Genomic DNA, 12,409 nt, shown 5'->3' with positions numbered 1-12,409 from the left:
CAACCAGTGGGAGGTTTTTTGGGGCGGAGCCTGAGGAGGGCAGGGTTTGGGGAGGGGAGGGACTTCAATGCCATAGAGTCCAATTGACAAAGCAGCCATTTTCTCCAGGTGAACTGATCTCTATTGGCTGGAGATCAGTTGTAAGAGCAGGAGATCTCCAGCTATTACCTGGAGGTTGGCCACCCTATTTCAGCCTGACCAACCTCACAGAATCATCGTGGGGATAAAACTGTGGGGGGAAGTCATGTATACCACCCTAAACTCCTTGGAGGAAGGGTGGGATATAAATGGCTAGAGAAGCCATTTATATCCCACCCTTCTGTTATTTTATCTCAAGAATCCTGCTAGGAAGCAACATGGCAGCCAGGATGGTCAAGCCACTCTGGGGCGGGAGAACGTGAGAGTACTGTAAGTGCCAAGCGCACTCATGTGCGTGTTAAGCACTCTCAAGTTGCTTTCAGCTTTTGGAAGCCCTATGAACAAATTACCTCCAAAATGTCCTTGCTCAGGTCTTGAAAACTGAAGGCCATGGGCTTCCCTTATTGAGCCAATCCATCTCATGTTGGGTCTTCCTCTTTTCCTTCAACTCTTCCTAGCATTATTGTCTTTTTCCAGCAAGTCTTGTGACCAAAGTTAATGCAATAGCCTCTGTTTAGTCATTTCAGCTTCTAGGGAGAATTCATGCTTGATTTGATCTGTGTGGGGGTGGACAGGGCCCTCAAGTCACGGCTGACATGGCGACCCCGTAGGGTTTTCAAGGCAAGAGACGTTCAGAGATTGTTTACCATTGCCTGCCCCTGTGTGGACTGAGAGAGCGTGGAAAGAACTGTGACCAGCCCAAGGTCACCCAGCAGGCTTCATATGGAGGTGGGGGGATCGAACCCAGTTCTCCAGATTAGAGTCTGCCGCTCTTAACCACTACACCACACTGGCTCTGATTTGATCTAGAACCCACCTATTTGTCTTTCGGCAGTCCATGGAATCTGTAAAACTCTCCTCCTTCACCACATTTCAAATGAATCAGTTTTCTTCCTGTTAGCTTTCTTTACTTTCACATCTATACCTAGTAATGGGGAATACCACAGTATGAATTATATTGGTCTTGGACTGCAGCGACACATCCTTACACCTGAGGATGTTTTTCAGTTCAAGTTTCTTAAAGCACTCTCATGCCAGGATAGATTTGTCTTCTGCGTGGCCTCAGAAGCAGGAGGTGATGAAGATCTTATTGCCACGCTCAACGCCCCCCCCCCATCCTCCTCTACAATGGCTCCTTTTCTGCTTTGCCCTGACCTTAAGCCAATTGCCCACCTTAGACAGATGTTTTTTAAACCAACGTTTCCTCTTTCTTTTCAGACCAGGGTTGTACCAGGTGTCACCTCCAGGTGGTGTGACAGTCTCAGGCAAACTGGACTCATGTTGTTAACAAAGCTAATATTTAGCCTTTCGCAGGCCCTAATGCCCAGGCGTGCGATGTTACAAGCGCCAGGCTAGAGACATGACTCAGGTTGCCTTCATCAAATAAATCTTGACTCTGATAATGGGGGTGCAGCCACCTCTCTGGTAAAACCGCCTGGCCTGGATTCTTAGGAAGCAGGTCAGACTCCATCCTGAGGTCATGCTTGCAGGACGTCTCGGCGAATGACGTAGTAAGGAAGTGCTTGAATGCCAGGCCATTTGCAAGCCCTGGTGATCAATTTAAAAACCGTGCTCTGCTTACCGCTTTTTCTATCATGCATTGCTCTGTGAGCTACAAGAGTTATTTCTGAAGTCTGAGCTTGTATATGCAACTGTCTACTTATGAACCATCCAGTCTGTAGCAGACAAACAGTGGGTCTACCTAATTCTGCAACCTGCCTTTAAAGTTCACAAGCAGGACAGGGAGGAGAATTCTCTCCCAATGTTGTCCATCAATTGGCATTACTAGTATATAGCCTCGGACCGCAGTCCGCCTCTCTGAGAGCAAGCCTGTCTCCAGGGCCAGGGCCTTGGTTTACTTGGGAGCCACAGCACAGCCGTTCAGGAACCTAGAATCATAGAGTTGAAAGGGGCCATACAAGCCATCTAGTCCAACCCCTTGCTTAATGCAGGATCAGCCTAGAGCATCCCTGACAAGTGTTTGTCCAGCCTCTGCTTAAAGACTGCCAGTGAGGGGGAGCTCACCACCTCCCTAGGTAGCTGATTCCACTGTCAAAGAACTCTTACTGTAAAAAAAAATCCTAATATCCAGCTGGTACCTTTCCACCCGCAATTTAAAGCCATTATTGCGAGTCCCATCCTCTGCTGCCAACAGGAACAGCTCCCTGCCCTCCTCTAAGTGACAGCCCTTCAAATACTTAAAGAGAGCAACCATGTCCCTCCTCAACCTTCTCTTCTCCAGATTGAACATTCCCAAGTCCCTCAGCCTTATAGGGCTTCGTCTCCAGGCCCCTGATCATCTTTATCGCTCTCCTCTGCACCCGCTTGATTCTGTCCACATCCTTTTTGAAGTGAGGCCTCCAGAGCTGCACAAAATACTCCAGGTGCAGCGCTTTACTTACCGCATACACAATACTCCTACTGTAACAGCAAAGGAGAAACCCACCAGGGCAGCAGCTGCAAGGAAGATTACTGTAACAGCAGCAATGCAGTTTGGGTCCTTTACGTCCCCAGTGCAATTACTGCCTGCAGCTGTTAGTGGTTCTGTCCTGCCAGAGAAATCGAAGCAGGGTGGGGTGGGAACAGCCGGTGCAGCCTAAGATCCTCAAACAAATGGTTTAAGGAGCCAACTTTAATGAAAGGAATCCAAGTGGTCTCCAGCACAGATCTTAAAACAGTTAAGCAGAACTTCCCCAGAGCACAGAGCAACTAGAAAAAATAAAGAACCAACCCAAACAGAGGGGCTGTGGCTCAGTGGTAGAGCATCTGCTTGGCACGCAGAAGGATCCAGGTTCAATCCTCTGCATCGCAGCTAAAAAAATCAGGAGGGAAGTGATGGGAAAGACCACTACCTGAGACAGTGGAGAGTCGCTGCCAATTTGAGTAGACAGTACTGACCTTGACGGACCAACGATCTGATTTAATATAACTGCAGTTTTATGTGTACTCAGATGTGCAAGAGCATCACCCGTCGGTAGAGATGGTCCGATAACCATTAAAACTATAACGTAATCATTAGGAAGGTGCATAATCGTTCAACCAAAACGGTTTCTGGGTGTATCTTCCTGCTCTAGTTCTATATTCATAAGCCAAACCCAACTCATTGATAATCGAGGCTTGGGGTTCAGGGTATCTCGCTGGGTTTTATTGTTTTTTGCCTGTAGTGCGTTATCAGATTCACTAGAATTTCCTGGCAGTTCCTCAAAGACTGGATGCCTTCAGAGGGTACATGGACTTGTAGTGACATATCCACCAAGTTTTCCTCTGCCATACCTTCTTGAGAGTGTTGCTCATCCTTTTCTACCGATCCCCTTTTTCTTTCAACGAATCTGTGCACCAGAAGGATACAGAACAAGTCTCACAAATGAGTCACAGTCTTGGGTCTATGTCCTCAGGAAGCCCCCTCACAATCCAGATGGCACTCGGCAGACACAGTGGTAAAGAGGGTACTTTTACTAGTTAGAAGGAAATTGATGGGCAATAGGTACAGGACAAACAAAAGGAAACACTGCTTTAGTATCAATACAGATTAGTAGCGTGCCTTCAGTGACAAGCTTTGAGAGAAGTGCTTAACGCACTTCAGAGTTGGCACATCTAATTAGGCTTACCAGCCTGTTGCTGGTAGTAGGAGACATCCCACTGCCCCAGTCCTTGCCCGACTGAAGCGCAAATGAGAGGGAATTAATGAGAAATGTGAGTGCCGGCTAGGGTTGCCAGTTCCCTCTTCACAACCAGCGGGAGGTTTTTGGGGTAGAGCCTGAGGAGAGTGGGGTTTGGGGAGGGGAGGGACTTCAATGCCCTAGAGTCCAATTGCCAAAGCGGCCATTTTTTCCAGGGGAACTGATCTCTATTGACTGGAGATAAGTTGTAATAGCAGGAGATCTCCAGCTAGTACCTAGAGGTTGGCAACCCTAGTGCCGCCATCATGCTGACGTCACTTCTGTCAAAAACCGGAAGTGACATCATGGTGCGGGGGCACTGTAGGGTTGGTTTTTTTTAATCTCTATGGTAGAACCATCGTTTTTGCAATTCTAGAGGGTTTTTTGACAGAAGTAATGTCAGTGTGTCGGCATGAAATCTGCGCATCAGCCTCCGCCCCTCAAAAGGCTCCTGGCAAATGCCAGCAGTAGCTTGGCAACCCTTCTAATGTCAACCCTGGCAGGTTCCAACAACTGTAGTGACACATAGTTAATTGCAGTAAGAACGGTAATGAAGTAAGTAAACAGGGAAGCTTCAGCTGAGAAGGGGTGGGATGTAATAACTGGGTTCCTGGGGTGAGGCATTAACTAAACCTTTTGTGCTTGCTGGTCAGAAGTAGGAACGCACTAGCAGTAAACCATGCTGTCTGGGCTTCGCCTCTCTTTTGCCTAGGTCTAGCGCTCTCGTCCTCCTGTAACAGAATGCACCCTGCGTCCCGGCAAGCAAGGTCGCCATCCAACCGTCGTTAAATTCTGGAATTCCCTGCCCCAGGATGTGGTGATGGCTGCCAACTTGGAAGGCTTGAAGAGGGGAGTGGACATGTTCATGGAAGATAGGGCTATGCATGGCTACTAGTAAAAATTAATACTAGTCACGATGCATACCTACTCTCTCTAGTAACAGAGAAGTATGCCTATTTCATTAGGTACTGTGGAACACAAGCAGGATAATGCTGCTGCAGTCATCTTTGTTTGTGGGCTTCCTGGAGGCACCTGGTTGGTCACTTTGTGAACAGACTGCTGGACTTGATGGGCCTTGGTCTGATCCAGCAGGGCATTTTTTATGTTGACCTCCTGGTCTTATCCGGTATGGCCTTTCTTATGCTGACCTCCTGTAGAGCAGTTAATCTTTACCCACCTGGCAGAAGATGGTTTAGAAAGCTTAGAAAGAAGGCGGTTAAGGGGAGATATGATAGAGGTCTATAAAATTATGCATGGTATGGAGAGAGTAGTACAATTGTGGAACTCCCTGCCCAAGGATGAGGAGATGACTGCCAACTTGGAAGGCTTTAAGAGGGGAGTGGTCATGTTCATGGAGGATAGGGCTATCCATGGCTACTAGGCAAAATGTACTAGTCGTGATGCATACCTATTCTCTCCAGTATCAGAAGAGCATGCCTATTATGAACAAATGAACATATGAAGCTGCCTTATACTGAATCAGATCCTTGGTCCATCAAAGTCAGTATTGTCTAAGACCGGCAGTGGTTCTCCAGGGTCTCAGGCAGGGGTCTTTCACATCGCCTGCTTGCCTAGTCCCTTTAATTGTAGATGCCGGGGATTGAACCTGGGACCTTCTGCATGCCATCCTGTGGAAAAGAGGCAGGATGCTGCTGCAGTTGTCTTTTGTGGGCTCCTAGAGGCACCTGCTTGACCACTGTGTTAACAGACTGCTGGACCTTGATCTGATCCGGCATTGATTTTCTTACGCCTTTATGTCGACCTCCTGCAAAGTCCAATTCATTGTCGCAAAACCTCGAGGCCGGGCTGGAATATATACACCCCTGCCAGGCGGTCACAGCAGCAGCACATGCACAGACCCTGGGCGGCTCCATCCGCCCGCCTGCCACTGCGTCACCCACCGGCAAAGGGGCTTCCCAACCTGTGCTTCAAACCCGCTCCTTCTAGGTTTGCCAGGTTCCTCTTCGCCACCGGCGGGAGGTTTTTGGGGCGGAGCCTGGGGAGGGCGGGGTTTGGGGAGGGGAGGGACTTCAATGCCGTAGAGTCCAATTGCCAAAGCAGCCATTTTTCTCCAGGAGAACTGATCTCTATCGGCTGGAGATCAGTTGTAATAACAGAGCTCCAGCTCCTACCTGGAGGTTCTAAGTATACACACTATATAGTAGTAGAAAAGAGCAAGAGTCCAGTAACACCTTAAAGACTAACAAAAATATTTTCTGGTAGGGTGAGCTTTCGTGAGCCACAGCTCACTTCTTCAGATACAGCTAGAATGTGAATCCATCTGTCTTTAAGTAGAGAAGAGTGACAAGCATTAGTATGTAAATGTTAACAGTATGTACATGTGAATAGCAGGCGTGATGGGATTAGGTGCGGTCTGCAGAAGAGTCTGATGTCCAGGGGAGAGACGGGGGTGGAGAAATCAGCATTGGTCATGAGCCATGAATGCAAGGTCTTGATTCAGCCCAGGTAAATGCATTGTCTTTAGTTCGAATCTCAGCTGTAATTCCGCAGTTTCTCTTTCCAATCTCCCTTTGAAATTCCTTTGTAAGAGAACTGCTACTCTTAAATCTGCAACAGAATGTCCTGGAAGGCTGAAATGTTCTCCCACTGGTTTTTGAATATTGTGGTTTCTGATGTCAGACTTATGTCCATTTAATCTTTGTCTGGACTCGTGGCAAAGAAGCCCTGGGTCTGGAGAAGAGAGCTGCGGCTCACGAAAGCTCATCCCCTGCCAGAAAATATTCTTGTTAGCCTTTAAGGCGCTGCTGGACTCTTGCTCTCTTCTACTACTACTACTAACACGGCTACCCACTACGAATTACACACTATATAGGTGCTGGGAATGATAGTCACAATATCAGACAGCACCCTTGCACAATAATACTTCGATACAAATTAAATAATAAATCTTTTTAAAAAATATTTTATTGGTTTCTAATATTTAATATTCTAATATTAAATCATTATTTTCTAATCTCTAATTTATAATATTAAATTATAAAATTATAATTAAATAACAAATCTTAAAGGCCTGGAGGTTGGCAACCCTATCCTTCCCCCACACACACACACACCCACACACCCACACACCCACCGCGGGCGCAGGCGCAGTCGGAACGGCGCAGTCCAGCAACGAAGGGCAGGCCGCTCTCCTCCCCCCCGTGACGCCACGACGCCGGCGCGCTGACGTCGGCGTTGCCGGGGAACGCTGCGTCCTGCCTCCTCCTCCCCCCCCTCCCCCTGCAGCTCGCTGGCTCGCGAGCCGCGCTCGTCCCTCCTGGGTTCAGACCGGTGCCGGGAGGGAGCCTGACTGGGCCGGCAGAAGCAGCCGCGGCGCCGCCGCCATGGTGCTCGTCAAGGAATAGTGAGTGAGGGGGAGAAAGGAGGAGGAGGAGGAGGAGGAGGGGGGGGGTCTCCAGTTCCCCTTCTGCCCGCCTGAGGCGGAGGCTGTGGAGGGGGAAGGGGCCCGGGGGGCCGGGGGGGGGGCTGGCGGGCTTCCCCCCCCCTTCCTTCCCCGTCCCCCGTGAGGCGGCTGCGGCGCCTTGAGGGGACGGGGACCGAGCAGGCTGCTGCCGTGAAGGTCACGCTGCGGCTTGCCCGGCGTTCGCCGTCCGGGGGGCCTTCCCGCTTCGCGCCTCCGGCTCCTGCCCCCTGAGGCCGTTGCCGAGTTCTCACGGGGGGAGGAGCCCGGATCTGGCCCGGCTGGCCCGGCCTCCCCTCCGGCCCCGGGTCTGGCCCTTCCCCCAGGTCGCAAGATGGAATGGTAAGGAGTGTGGGTATCGAATATGCTGAAGGTAGATGTCAAAATAGTGGGACCTGCAACAAAATATAGGTGTGTATGGTGTATGCGTGTGTATATTATATTATAATGTGTGTGTGTATTATAATATAATATATATTCAAAACATAGATATCTGCTGGCTTACACAGTAGACATATTTTCAGTGTTTAACACACTTTCTGCTAGTATTTAGCACAATTTCTACTAGTATTTAACGATTTCTGCTAGTATTTAGCACACTTTCTGCTAGTAGTTAGCACAATTTCTACTAGTATATAACACAATTTCTACTAGTATATAACACAATTTCTGCTAGTATTTAGCACAAATTCTGCTAGTATTTAGCACAATTTCTACTAGTATATAACACAATTTCTGCTAGTATTTAGCACAATTTCTACTAGTATATAACAATTTCTGCTAGTATATAACACAATTTCTGCTACTTTTTAGCACAATTTCTACTAGTATATAAGACAATTTCGGCTAGTATTTAACACATTTCTGCTAGTATTTAGCACAATTTCTACTAGTATTTAGCACAATTTCTACTAGTATAGAACACAATTTCTACTAGTATAGAACACAATTTCTACTAGTATAGAACACAATTTCTACTAGTATATAAGACAATTTCGGCTAGTATTTAACACATTTCGGCTAGTATTTAACACAATTTCTACTAGTATTTAGCACAATTTCTACTAGTATAGAACACAATTTCTACTAGTATAGAACACAATTTCTACTAGTATTTAGCACAATTTCTGCTAGTATTTAGCACAAATTCTGCTAATGTCTACTGAGTGTGTGTGTGAAGTGCCGTCAAGTCGCAGCCGACTTATGGTGACCCCTTTTGGGGGGTTTTTCATGGCAAGAGACTAACAGAGGTGGTTTGCCAGCGTCTTCCTCTGCACAGCAACCCTGGTATCCCTTGGTGGTCTCCCATCCAAATACTAACCAGGGCTGACCCTGCTTAGCTTCTGAGATCTGACGAGATCAGGCTAGCCTGGGCCACCCAGGTCAGAGCAATATCTACTAGTATACTGTAAAAAACCAACAGTTATTTTTGCAGTATAAAGGCTCCCAATATCTAACACAGTTATGCAAAAAAGAAAATACAGAGTAAAGCCTAATAGTATGCAAATTCAAAAATAACCTCTGTGTTTTGAATATATGCACACATATATTTTATTATAGGTACTACTGTTTTGTTATTTATCTTCTTCACCCCCCCCCCCAGGTTGGCATTCGCTGCCTCCTGGTTCTCTGGTTTGCGGTGCTCTCTGTTACTCCTGGTAGTTGCCCTTGAGGCCACCAGTTCCTCTTTGGAAAAACCTGCTGCAGCTCAGCCCTGATGGGGGCTGTTGTGGAAGCTGCCCTGCCAGAAAGGAGGGCGAACCAGACAGACAGCAGTCCTTGAAGAGTTGTGTGGGGGGGCTTTCTTGAGACAGGAGTTCACTTTTTCAGATAAGATAGGAAAAACAAATTCCTCCACCTTGGGTTTGCAGAAGGGGAGGAGTTGAGCAAGGAGAGGCCAAGGAAGTAGGGGGAAACTGGTGAGGGGGGGAATCATCTGGCCAGCCTTCGGTGGGCCCTTGGGAATCCTCAGCCGTGGGCTGGCGGCAGTACTGTCTTGCATCTCGGTGCCCTCCAAGAGCAAATGTCACAGGGTAGCTTTCCTCTGAAAAACTCTCTGGAAATCTGAACATTTTTTTTACACTACAGATTCTCGGTTTTGCTATTTCTTTTCCGGACGATTTCCCCCAGAAACGCGCCCTGTTTTTGGTGCCGTTATGAATGTGAACCAAGGCTCCCTGTATGAAGTGATGTATAAACGTGTGTGTGTTCCAAAATAGATACATGCGCTGGTTTGTGTATCAGAAGAGTTTGGCTCCTTATTAGGAGCCTTTTTCCTGTTGATCTTGAACATGTCACTTTGCTTCGGGTGTTCTTTTGCTCAGTTCTGTTTATAACTTCATTTTTTCTGATCTGGGAAGAGAAGATTTGGTCCAGGGACAGGGCTGGGAAAAGTTTGCTTCTTCTTCAGTGACTGCACAGGGCAGCGAGCAGGGTGTTTTATAAAATAGACTCTGATGCTTTGGAAGCAATTCATGTTTGAATCAGTGTCCTTGTCACCCTCTTTTGAAGTGCTGAATAATTCCAGGCTGCTCATTGCTCTTCGTCCGGTTATCTTCCTGCGAGTTTGTGTAGTGGCAGTTTTGGAATGGGATTCATTCATGTAGTGTTCCTAGTTCTTATGTAATGTTAGCCATGGGGCTTAAGCCCGGGCTGATCCCTGCCCTGCTGGTATGGCTTGTGGTGGATGCTTGTGGGCTTAGTTTTGCATGTGGGGAGATCTTCAGAGAAGACGCTAGCATCTTCCAGGTGTACTTCTGTTTGTGAAACACAGAGGGCATTAGTTGCCCTCCAGGTGCCCTTTCCCCTGCTGGAGTCTGCTTCCCTGTAGTTTATTAGGCATGAACACATTATAAATTTTGCTGAATGCACATTTATTTATTTATTTATATTTGCCCTTTGGATTTCCCCCCTGTGATGCTACCGCCATAAAATACTAAGGTGATTAAGAGCGGTGGTTTGGAGTGGTTGAGTCTGATCTGGAGAACCGGGTTTGACTCCCCACTCCTCCACATGAGCGGAAGTCACTAATCTGGTGAACTGGATTCTTTTCTCCATTCCTCCACACGAAGCCAGCTGGGTGACCTTGGGCAAGTTACAGCTCCATTAGAGCTCTCTCAGCCCCACCTACCTCCCAAGGTGTCTGTTGTGGGGAAGGGAAGGCGATTGTAAGCCTGTTTGATTCTCCCTTAAGTGGTAGAGAAAGTCGGCATATAAAAACCAACTTTTCTTCTTACCAATGTACATGCCATCTGAACATCTTTAGGTTTGGCCCTGAGGTGTAGCTTTCTTTCAAGGATGTACTTTGGCGAGGTATTTTGCCTCGCTTCAGGGACGTTTTCTTTACATGCTGCTAAGCTCACTGGAGACATTTTCACTTACTGCTGTTTCTCTGAATCCTGCGAAATCCTTATTTTTGTTGTCATTCTATACCAACTTTGCTGTTTTGTGAATTCATTGGGGATGCTTGCCATTGGTGTTCTTTTTTGGTCAGCAAGAGAGTATCCTTGATATGTCTGGCCTTGAATTTTTTTCTTCGACTCTCCTAGAGAGCCAGCCCCAAAATTTAGAACCCAGGCTTGTTTATCAGCCTTCAGGGTTTTGGATTTTTATGACCATATTTTCTAGAAGTCGCTAGATATGAAACATTCCTGGGAAGCTTTAAGCTTCAATTCTTTACCATGGAAAATGGAAGTTTTTTGGGGGGGGAAGTTGAAATGTATACAGTATTTGCTTTCCTGTCAAACTCATTTTACTGCTTTAACAACATAAGTACATAATTTATAATACAAAGTTGTATTTGGCATATTTTATATGTATAATGCCTTGGTTTATATGCCCAAGACTTGTGAAAGAGCTGCAAACTGCTGCACCCTATGCTATCTTGCCACATGAACCTTAATTTTTGCCATTTGAAAGGCGGGGGGGAAACGTTGAGGGGAGAAAACAAACTCTATAATAAAGCAAGAGGCTATATTTTTTGGTACAAGCAGCCACACAGTCCTTTTAGGTAGGGCTACTGGCATATTTGGATATCAAGTTAAAGTTTCTAATTTTAGAACACCCTATTTCTTATTGGGGAGAATGTGCATTTCACTGAAGAAGTGGTTGTCTTTTTTCTTTTTTTTCAATATAGCCATTCAGACTATATCCTGGATGTTGAAAGAAGTCTGTTAATCAGTTACGTACAATTGCTATCTTTTGTTTTAATGACCACCTTATTGAAAGGTCTTTTGGCCATAAAATAAAGCATGTCACACTGAACTCTGTTATGCACATATTATAGCATGTTAATTGTTGCCAAAGTTATTCACATTTAAACAAATAAGATCATCTTGCATAACAATTTTCATACGGGATATTCATTACAAAGGGGAAAAATCGTAAGTTTGTTTCATTGCTCCCCCTCCCCATTTTTCAGTTCCCCCCAGGCCCTCACATCTCTAGAGAGTGCTACCACAAAGCCTAATCCTAAATGCTTCAGTTTCTCATAACTTCATTAAAGTTATGACAGTTGTGTTGCGGTGAAGTGATCCTGCTGGTTGTCACCACAACAGAAAAACCTAACCTCTAACTCTAACATAACTTCTCCCCAATTATGTTATTATTGTTTTTAAAAGTCCCATTTAATTGAATATTGGAGCCAGTATAGAACCTGCTAGTTAAGAAATGAATTAATCCCTGAAAGGTATAAAGTTAGCATATAGATAAGCAGTGGCCCGAATTACCGTACATGCACATGCATTTTCATATTATACCATGAAACATTCTGATGTGCAGCGATATAAGTTTTGTACTTCTAGTGAGGATTGCTGAGAGACGCTAAATGAATACTGGATGCCAGAAAGAAATGTCATGGTGACCTGTGCATCTGGGATTTGTCAAGCCTTTCTTTATGGGAGCAGGCAAGGTGTGTTTTAGTTAATGGGGTGTGTGCTCCCCTTTCTTGTATAGTTTTCCCCCCTGTGTATTGTTAGCCTCTTTGGGGCCCCATTGTGGAGCAAAGTGGAATATAAATTACGCTAAATAAATCAGTCCCTCGAGGAGCCCCTGCCCCTCCCCCATGGGGATTGTGAAACAAAGCCCAGTCCTCTCTTAATAGGTATGAGAAGTGACATGAGGGCATCATGCAGTTCAGGGCTTGACAAATCCCAGGTGCCAGGTCATCATGGTCTCTAGAAATTTGTGGCAC

This window comes from Euleptes europaea, chromosome 19, assembly GCF_029931775.1.
Source record: "Euleptes europaea isolate rEulEur1 chromosome 19, rEulEur1.hap1, whole genome shotgun sequence".
In the NCBI taxonomy this organism is placed as follows: Eukaryota; Metazoa; Chordata; class Lepidosauria; order Squamata; family Sphaerodactylidae; genus Euleptes; species Euleptes europaea.
Note: the sequence above shows the minus strand (reverse complement) of the source record.